At 43.9% G+C, this 10,019-nt stretch overlaps 1 long non-coding RNA gene across 1 annotated transcript; it reads left to right on the forward strand.

Annotated features, from left to right (window-relative positions):
• The first annotated feature begins 4,521 nt into the window (after positions 1-4,521).
• LOC104658996 lies at positions 4,522-9,638 on the forward strand. Its single transcript, XR_747520.2, has 3 exons — positions 4,522-4,607; positions 7,590-7,814; positions 9,363-9,638. It is a non-coding gene; the product is annotated as an uncharacterized LOC104658996 (long non-coding RNA).
• The last annotated feature ends 381 nt before the right edge of the window (positions 9,639-10,019 follow it).

Consider the following 10,019-nt stretch of genomic DNA (forward strand, 5'->3'; position numbering starts at 1 on the left):
TCTCCTGTGATACACCCAAGTTCCCCTATAGTCTTAGCTTAGCTCTGAGGAGGGGACCCACAAAAGCTGTGGCCAAAAGGGTTCATACGCAGGGGGTGTCTAGTTCTAAAATTCCCACACTCTTCCAACCTCAGTTCAAATCTGTGGTCACAGTCACTGCACATAGTTGTCATTCTTAAGCCACCAGGAAAATGTGGCAGTGGAAAATATCTAGGGCTTTGCTGCAGGCCTGAATTCGGCTTCTCATGCAACCAGATGCTGGAATCCATCAGACGGCCCTGGGAGCCACAGCTGCCTCTAATTTTCCAATCTACGCCACTGATAACACCCTGAACCACTATCTATATACCAGGAAGAAGTTTCTGGAACCATAGTGAGCAGGAGGTTACCTGGTGGGCCTGTTTAATGCGTATCTAAGTCCTATCCCCAGAGTTCCTGATTCACTAGGGGTGATGTACAACAGGAGAAATCTGAATTCTGTCCAGCTCCTCAGGTGGTCAAACGCACTCAGGTGTGGAGTGCTTGCTGAGGTCCACAGCAGAAGTGGGGGCTCTTTCTGTCTGGGAATTCTAGTCTGGGGACCTGAGACTTCATACTTGTTTCTTTTTCATTAACCTCTCAGGATTCAGTGTCTTTGTCTATAACACGGGAGAGAGAGTCCATCTTTCCTGTAAGGTTCTTTTTTTTTTTTTTTTTTTTTTTTGCCAAAGTGGGGGTCCAGGGGATGGCATCCCTGTAATGGTTTAAATTGTGACTCCCAAAACCAGTATGTTGGAGTCCTAATTCCCGCTACCTCAGAATGTGACTGTTATTTGGAGATGGGGTCTTGACAGAGGTAATCAAGTTAAAGTGGGTTCATTAGGATGGATCCTAATTCAACATGACAAGGGTCCTTATAAAATGGGGAAATTTAGATACGAGGAAGTGTATGCAGTCAGGGAGAATGATGTGAAGGTTGGAGTTATGCGGCTAAAAGCCAAGGAACTCCCAGAAGCTAGGAGAGAGGTCTGAAACAAACCCTTCCCAGTCCCTTCAGAGATTCTGCCTACACCTTGATCTCAGGTTTCAGCCTCCAGAACTGTGAGACAGTAAATTTCCATTGTTTAGGCTGCCCTGTCAGAGGCCCTTTGTTAAGGAAAACTTAGGAAACTCATGCATGCCTAACACTCTTTGTTCCCCAGGCACAGGAACCCAAGGAGTCTTCCTCACTGAGATGTGTGAGTGTGCTGTAGTCTCTCAGTCTGAAGTCAGGCAGGTCCACAGAGACTGCTGCTAGAGGAAAAGCCATGGGCCATTGAGCTACTTCTGCTTCTTGTTTGTCAAAGTGAAGACTCCACTAAGCAGGGCTCGGTAGAGGGCCTGATTCCCTTCCGTTCCTTTTAGTTCCTCCAAGTGAAGTAGTCAGGCGATCCATGTCACTCTGAGTTACCCCACTGCAAAAATCAACACCAGACCTCCTAAAAGGCAATAGGATTGTATCAACTCAGGTGATGGGGGGAAGGTGTACGCTGTCAGTTAACATCAACTGAGCTCTTACCAAAAACCAGGCACTCTTCTCACTGCCATGTATAGATATTGTTGTTATCAGGATATTTCATAGATGAGGAAACTGAGGGACAAAGACATGAAGTCACTTCCCAAGATTACACACCTAGTAAGTGGGCAAATGTCAGTCTGGTCCAGGAGACACAGAGAAAAAGAATGGTATGAAGCACAGAGAGATCCATTTAATCAGGTTTCTTTTGAACTAGTTGTTAGTGAAAAATGTTCCTACTAGTCAAAAAAAAACAAAAAAACAAAAAAACAAAAAAACAAAAAAAAAAAAAACAAAAGGTTGTGGGCTGGGCTAAGTAGCTCATACCTGTAATCCCAGCCCTTTGGGAGGCAGAGGCGGGACGACAGCTTGAGCCCAGAAGTTTGCGATCAGCCTGGGCAACATAGGGAAACCCTGTCTCTACAAAAAAATTTTAAAATATTTAAAACATTTTTAATTTTAAAAAATGTGCCTAGCATAGTGGCACACACCAGTGGACCCAGCTACTCGGGAGGCTGAGGTGGGAGAATGGGAGAATCGCTTAAGCCAGGGAGGTCGAGGCTGCAGTGAGCTATGATCACATCACTGCTCTCCAACCTGGGCAACAGAGTGAGGCCCTATTTAAAAAAAATATGTGTAGGGGTGAAAGAAACACTCCCTCTAGAGAAGGTATGAAGTTTCTGCTGAGTGTGGGTGGGGTCACTGTGTTCAGGGAAGTCTAAGACATTGGGCCTGGAGAGAGGCGTGTGAAAACAGAGTGCAAACCCCATTCCTAGTTCCTATTCCTTGCTGATTTCCAGAGATGGTCACCATGAAGAGGACCCACTATGTTTCCTAGGACATGCTCTCCTAACAAGCCCCTACGGTCATCATCACCATTATCATCATTTTCCCTGAAACTGAGATATCATTTTGCAATCTGTAAATGCCTCTCACAAGATTTTCTTCAATTTGCTCATCAAAACAAGCTATGAAATCAGCAGAACCCCAATCCAGAAGAAAAAGGACTGAACACATTTCAGTGATTTGCTTGAGATCTCCAGCTGGCTTCTTCTAGAGGCCGGCTTGAAATCCAGAAGAGCTGACCTTCTCTATCTACCCGGGCTCCTTGCACTCTAGCCCCTACCCCCTCCCCACCCCAAGCTGCGGGCTGCCAGGAGCTGTCGGTGTTGGGTGCTCTGTCTAAACCCCTGCTCCTCCTTGCCTTGCTAATTATCCCCAAAGCTCCCTGCCCAGAGGAATTCAGAACATGCTGCAGTTATTTGCGGAGCACTTTGTCTCTGGGAGATGGGGGGCTTACACAGCTCGGAAAAAGCAGCACTTGCCCACACAGACAACACTGCCTGGTGCTATTAATATCCAAGCACAATAGCTTTAGGACGAGGTGAAGTGTGGCTCACCCTGGCCACAGGGCTTCTCAGCCATGGAGACTGTTTCATTTTACAGCAGCTCTGCAAATACCCCAGCAATCAGACTCTTGTCCCACCTTCTGATCCAGTGTAAACAGCAGAAGAAAGGTGGAGGGCCTTGCATGAAACTGCAATTGCCTGTCCTCACGGTGTGTCCTGGGAGATAAGGACAAATGGAGACTTGAAGTCTCAAAATAATATTTGATTAGTGATCCCCCTACCCCGCTTTTTCTAAAGCATCCCAAGCATTCTACATTTGTTGTCTTTCTCAGTCTTAAAGTTATCTTTGTGCATAGGGAAAGGGTCAACACTTTTATACTTATTCACTTACAAAACTTGTATTGATTATCTGCTTTGTGCCTAAATCACCCGGGCTCTGATGATACTAAGATGAGGATGATAGTGCATTCCCTCAAGCTTGTAATGTGATGGAGAAAGACAGTTAATACGCTGTTATGTCACAGTGTGATTATTGCTGAAATAAAGCTAAGTATAAGAGGCACAAAAGAAGGAGTGAAAACTCAGTTTCGAAGGGACAAAGTCAAGGAGACTTCAAAGATGAGAAATGATTGCACTGGCCCTTAGCGAGGAAGTTCAGCAGAACAAGGTGGGAAGGGCACATCATCAGAGGAAAGGGTATGGGCAAAAGCAGGGAAATATTGACCCGTTTGGAGGTCAAGAGAAGGGATCTAGGTAATTTCCAGAGAGAGAGAGAGGGGAAGTGTGCTAGAGAAGATAGAAGATGGACAGGAAAGAACAGACTTGCAAGTCATTGAAAGTCTTGGAGCCTCAGTTTCTGAAGACAGGATTCTCATGAGCCCCTCTGAGTGTTTTTGTACTGGGTGATAGTGACAACTACATGTATCGCTGTGTGCCCAGGCCTCATAACCATGTGCTCCAAAGGCTCTGTGAGGGCTCTCAGGTTCTCCTGCAGTCTAGAGCACTTCAAGAACTAGTGTGTCTCAAGGCAGAGAATACTTTGCTTTAAGATGTGTGTGGCTCAATGATGGCCAAGGCAGACATGAGAGAATGAAGATAATGAAAACCCACCAGCTGTGACTGATGAAACCAAACCCATTCTCATCTGCTCGGGGAGCATAAAAGCTGGGAAGGACCCTCTGACTAGCACATCAGCCTGAGGGATTCACGTGCTTATTTGTTAAATTTAGGAATCCGCTGACAGACTGACATATTATTAGTGCGAATTACTCAGGTTCATCTGTAGCCCTAGCTCTTTGCTTCAAAAAAGATCACAAAGCCTGAGGTACTTCAAGATTGAACTGTGAAATGTCATTAGCTAAATCTCAGTCCTCGCAGCTCCCAGAACTAATTATAGAGCTAGGAGTGGCTGGGGCCAGACCCCTCTGATATAAAAAGATTTTATGAAAGGCGAAGGGGGGAGGCAACAATAATTCTCACCCTATTATACTCCTTTCAATTATTTACAGTAAGAAGCACTGATGGTGAACAAATATAGAGACTGGAATCCAGTGAGGTCACACAGGCGCTCTGGAAGCCAGTGATGCAGTCTCAGAATCTGGGAACACAATGAGGCAATGTTTCAGCTGCTTGTGCATTCTTCACCTCCCATTGTTTCTGTGTGTCTCTCTCTCTCCTCTGCTTCCCCTCCCCCCACAACCAAAGTCAAGAGCGCAGACCCCATGGTGAGAATTCTCATCTTCATCCCACATCCAGGACTTGGCAATATCTTCTATCAAGGGTTTTAACAGGACATTTGCAGTCTTTCTCCTAACGGCAGGGCTGGGGGGCAGGTGTACAATGAATGCTGGAATCCCAAGGGCAGTGTTGGGATCGAGCTGAGTGAATGTGGCCTACAGATCCTCTGGGCATCACCTGACCACCAGGAAGCCCTTTAGCAAAAGCTCTGCAGCACCAAAGATTCATGTGCTCTTGTGGTTTCCCACCCTCCCTTGTCTGAGGTTGGAGCCTGGACTTGTTGACTTCTGGCTAATGAAGTAAGCACAGTGAGATAAACTGTGTGAAGCATGCCCCTTACAGACAGCCTGCAAGATCCTTCAGCTCTTTCTTCCTCCAGCAAAGCGGCCTTAGATGGCACATGCACCAGATGGTAGAGCTCTGAGACAGAGAGCCCTCTTGACCCACCAGTTATTGGACTTTGATGTCAGCAAGAAATAAATGTTTACAATAACATTAAGCCATTGATGTGTCAAGGATTGTCTGAGGTGGCAGTGAACATTGCTTTTTCTAAATCGTATAAACCTCTGATAGCACAGGCACTAGGGAGATATTCATCGAGCACAATGAAAAAAGTCCACTATGTTAAATAAATTCCTCTCTTTTTCTTGACCTAATTATTTATGTTTCAGAGAATCCTTGACATGTAGGTTGAAGGAGAGGTCATAGTAAATAAGTCACTGGAGATAGATGGGCAGATGCTTATGTTACCATCTTGGAACTAGAACAATTTAATTCTCTCATGGGTAGTGGGGGAAGGGAACCTCTTGGGGGATGCTGTGTAATCAGAAATGGTGAGCTAAGTAGCAACAAACTTCGGTAATGGTTTTTTGCAAAGTTCATGTGCACGCACACACGTGCATACGCACGCACGCACACACACACACACGTAGACACACACAGACACACCCTTTTACCCTGTGGAATCGTCTTGCAATGTATGTCCATCATTGGGAAATTATCTAATAGAGAAAATCAATTGGTATACCCATTATCTTGGACATTGTGTCCGTGTTTCTGGATAGTCCAGGACCCCTAGTTGTCTTTTTTTGTTTGATTTTTGAGACGGAGTCTCACTCTGTCACCAGGCTGGAGTGCAGTGGCGCAATCTCGGCTCACTGCAACCTCCAGTTCCTTGGTTCAAGCAATTCCTCTGCCTCAGATTACAGGCACAAGCCATCAAGCCGAACTAACTTTTTTGTATTTTTAGTAAAGACTGGGTTTCACCATGTCAGCCAGGTTGGTCTCAAACTCCTGACCTCAGGTGATCCACCTGCCTTGGCCTCCACAAATGCTGGGATTACAGGTGTGAGCCACTGTGCCTGGCCCTAGCTGTCTTTTTGAACCAATGAAAATTTTCTTTTATAAATTCTTTTGTGTTTTTCTATAATTTCCCTCCTTTCCTGTACGTCAAGCTCTAACCTCTGACCTCAAATATCTGGCTTATTTTCCTATAATCTTTCAGAAAAGGGCACATTAAATATTGTAGAAAACAAGAGTCGCATAAATGTGGACAGGCAAAATATCCTGCGTAAGTAGCCAGATGACTGTGATCAGACAGGGTCCCAGCACTTGGGACCTTCCTTAAGTCAGGCCTTAGATGGTTTTTATCAACTGGTCATTAAGGCACAAAATTAGAAACAAACAGCTCCAGATTCCATTCTATTTGGCTTTTCAAAGCATTGTGTCAGGAGTCACTTAACCCAGGGATTGCACTGGAGAGGATGTGTGGAGGAGGTTTCTCTGCCGTGTCTCCATTGGCACCATCTCCTTCCTAATTGCCACCTCACTGAGGCAGGCACTCACACCTCCTCTTCCAGGACATTGCAATGGTCTTCTTCTATTTCTTCTCCTTCAGTTTACCCTGTTTGCTGCTATCAGAGTACTCTCCCAAGGTACAACGCTGACCATTCCTGTGCTCAGAAGCCTTTCCCAACTCCTCACTACTTTGTGCCAGAAACTTAACCTGGCATTCAGAATCTCCAAAATCTGTACCCACTCTACTCTTTCAAGCCCACCTTTCTCTATTCCTTTTTCCATACTTGTAGTCAAACTTCCTGTATCTGTTATATCCCATGCCTCCCCACCGCCTTCTTCAAGGCCACCATACTCATCTCTGACTGGAAAAATTCTATGAACCCTTTGAGACTTATCTCAGCTGTCACTCCCACGTCATAACGCCATGGCTTCCCTACCTAACCCAACGCTGTGCATATATGGTCTCTCCCAGTTTAAAATGCCCCAGGACTTTGAACTTTTCATCTATAGCTAACATGTTCAGCCTTCTATTACAGTTGTTGTTATTTGTTTTGGCTCCACTATTAGAGAATCAGGTATTTGAGGTATTTGAGAGTAAGCATCATGCATTATTCATGGTTCCTCTTTCATGGTGCATGTCTGTCCCTTTGCAGGGTAGTTACTTAATAAATATGTGGGCTATGGAATTGAATACAGGGCAGCCTAACATTAAAATTTAACCAGGCTATTATCCAAAGTGGGAATCAAGAGTTGACCGAACTTTCCTGAAACTTGATCAGGTCAATCTTTAAAGAGCAGCCTTTCTTGGAAAAATTAAGGGGAGGGGGGAGGGATTCAAGTCATCAGCAAAATAAACGGTAGCCCCCAGATTTTAGAGTTTAGCCAAGGGTTCGTCCATCTGCAAAGCAAGGTCTGGCACCACACCCCCACAGAACAACAAATTGCAGAGCTTATGGTTCAGAAGGCTGCACAGGAAGAGATAGTACTCTCCATTTGCCAACTGTTTTCTGACTCTTTCCGCCAATCGGGAATCTCCGTTAGAAAATGACACCAGTTGTGTGTCACTGAGGTTCACCCACTCTTAGGCCTGCCGGTGCCTCCCAGACCCTTTGATCCTCTGCTCCCATTGTCTCCTGAAACCAATCCTTTCCATTTTGTGTTTTTTCAACTAGCTCACCTGATACCTCCAACCAAGCAGGTGTTCTTTTCAGAAGCCAGAAGCTGATAACCTGGGCTTTCTGATCTAACCCCAGCCTAAATTCTTTGCAATGGAGGAATCGGGAAGGAGATTCTCCTTACTGAGAAGTGGATGCCAACACTCCCTTTCAAATTCATTCATCAGCAAACTAAAGGGGATGCCAGATATGTCTGGAGCAATAGAAGCACCACTGGAATAAGTAAATAACTTTACAAGACAATTGCAATGTGGAATTCAATTAGTGCTATTCTTTGTAGTCCTCACTTAAGGAATTATCTTCACAGCTTGATTATAAATTCATTGGTGCAAAAAATTATGTCTTAGATGATTTTTGTGCCTCATGTTAAGTCCAGTCCTAAATTGAAAACATGATAGGATCCTGTGCCTCGTTGATTTGCTGCATCTTTAGTTGTTCCTGGATTAGATGTTTTCTTGGATTATACCCCTCACTGGTCTCTTCTACGAATTAAAACAGCTAGTTTAAAATAGTTGCTCAATACTTGATTAGTTCTCATAGAAAGCTCAGTGGAAAACTAAGCATGTTTGTCATTCTCCAGCTACTTTGAAATCAAGAGTTTGAGATCAAGACCAGAGAGTGTGCGTAATTTTCCAAATATCACTCAGTAAACCAGGTATAGAAACCCCTTAACTGGGGGAGAAAATTTTGCAAGAATAGAGATTGGCGTCCTAGTAGGCGAATCCACTGAACAAAGTCAATTGATTTATGTGGTTGTGGTTTTCAGAAGAGAGAGTCCTCATTGCCTAAATCCATCTTGATCGCAACTGGGTTCCCAACATCTAAGGAGAAACGGATTTAAGAGAATATAACATTGGCATATCTTGAGTCATTCCTCTTGTTCAAAAGGACAAACCACCACTAACTTTCCACAGAATTAGCTCCTGAGGGATACAGGTGTGTGCTAAGGCAAGGGAGAGTGAAAGCATGAGGCTGGGCTTGTCCTCATGACCTGCTTTTGATGTTCAACCAATTTATTCCTCCTTATGTTTCCCCGAACACAGAGGGAACTTCTACAGTATGGTCAGTGACTATCTTCAAACACATGGAGATATGATAGCATACCAGAAAGCAATGTTCAGGCATCCTAGCCAATGGGTAGGGGTCTGCTGCAGGTCTATGTCCACACCTAGGGACAAATCTTGCATTTACACATAGGCTCCAAGATTCCTCTAGAAATCCAAGATGCAGCTCAAACTGTACACATCTCCCCTGCTTGGCTGGCCCCAGGGTACAAGCTTAGGATCAAAGGCAATAGTGCTTGTATGACTTTTATATTCATGGACTAATTCTAGGCATCTTTACAATCTGTGGTGCAATCTATTTGTATGATGAGCATTAATATTTAAAACACTTTCAAGATTTGGAGTGCGGGCAACAAAGCTTGATGGTGCAATAGGAAGACCAAAGTGCACTTTTGCCAATAAGCAAAGAGGGCTTGATTTCCCCCACAATAAATCTACTGAGATAAATAACATAATATTTTTCTCAAACTTGGAAGAAGCAGAGAATTTTGGATCAGGACACCTGAGTTTCAGTGGAGTTGTTTATTAATTGTGTGAGTTTTAGCAAATTATTTCTCCTGAGTCTCAGTTTCTTCATTTGAAAAATAAGAACCTAATACCTACTTCACTTGTGTATAAGGATGAAATGGGATAATAATATGTGCATAAGTGCTTTGAAAATGGTAAAGAACAATACAAATGTGACTTTCTATTGTTTTATTCACAGTGCTCCTGCCTGATTGCATCTACTTAACCCACTCTCCAAGAGCTAGAATCAGATTTCAACCGTATGGAATCATGTACAATGCAGCAGATGGGCTTACAAGTCTCTTGGTTCTTCATGTAATTAACAGCCAAGAAGTCTAAAGCTTGCATTGTTTACGTGGAAGATGTTTCTTGCCCATTCCCACGCCATGCCATCTGAAATCATTCCTTTTTTTATTTTTTCTGTGCGGTTTTTTTTAACTTTGTGGGATCCTCTGCATATAAAACTCCATTCAACTACTTCATCCTACTGTAGAAAGCTACTTCCCTATGAGCTTAGTTCTATGATTTACAACGGTCTTCTTTTCCTATTTGCTGTCTGAATTATGTTTCACAACAACCATTTGAAATAAGGAAGGCGTGTATCATCTTTCCCTTTTACAGGCAAAGAAACTGAGGCACAGAAAGGCTTAGTAGTGGGTGACCCTGCAAGAATTCAAGCGACTTGTCTGGCTCTAAGTCGAGTGCTCTTTTTCTGCTGCCACATGTCTTTTATCCAGACAACTAACCTGCCTAGACCCAGAGGGAGCTTGAAAAGAAATTTTCATCTTACTGTGAGAAAACAAAGACCCAGCGAGTGGAGAGTTTAAGACCATCCTGGTCATTGCCATTATTTCTT

Source organism: Rhinopithecus roxellana, chromosome 10, assembly GCF_007565055.1.
Source record: "Rhinopithecus roxellana isolate Shanxi Qingling chromosome 10, ASM756505v1, whole genome shotgun sequence".
NCBI lineage: Eukaryota > Metazoa > Chordata > Mammalia > Primates > Cercopithecidae > Rhinopithecus > Rhinopithecus roxellana.